Source organism: Dipodomys ordii, unplaced genomic scaffold (assembly GCF_000151885.1).
Source record: "Dipodomys ordii isolate 6190 unplaced genomic scaffold, Dord_2.0 Scaffold32, whole genome shotgun sequence".
Lineage (NCBI taxonomy): Eukaryota > Metazoa > Chordata > Mammalia > Rodentia > Heteromyidae > Dipodomys > Dipodomys ordii.
Window position 1 is genome coordinate 11,701,626 of NW_012267248.1, and position 577 is coordinate 11,702,202.

The window sequence follows — 577 nt, forward strand, 5'->3', positions numbered from 1 at the left end:
TGTGGGGTATCTGGGTTGGTTCTATATTTAAGCTATAATGAATAATGCTGTGATAAACATAGTTGTAGCCGGTAGCTGGTGGCTCATGCCTGTAATCCTGGCTACTCAGGAGCTGAGATCTGAGGGTCTCATTTCAAAGCAAGCCTGGGCAGGTAAGTCCATGACACTCTTGTCTCCAATTAACCACCAAAAAACCAGACGTTGCACTGTACCTCAAGTGGTAGAGCGCTAGCCTTGAGCTGAAGAGCTGAAGGACAGAGCTCAGTCCCAGAGTTCAAGCCCCATGATGAAAAAAAACAAAAAACAAACAAACAAAAAACCCAACATAGTTGTGCTGGTAGGTTTATCATGGCCTTGTTTGTGATCTATGGGTAAATGCCCAAAAGTGGGATTGTTGGGTCTTAGGAGTATGTGTAGTCTTAGACCTCAAAGTCAAAGCAGACATCCTGAAAACATTACAGTGTCGCTATTGCCTCGACCACCAAGGAAGATGCAACACCGAACTCTTCTCTCTGCAGTTTATTCAGGACCTTTGAGCAATCTTCTGACCCCAACCCCGGGGAGAATTCCCCACAGC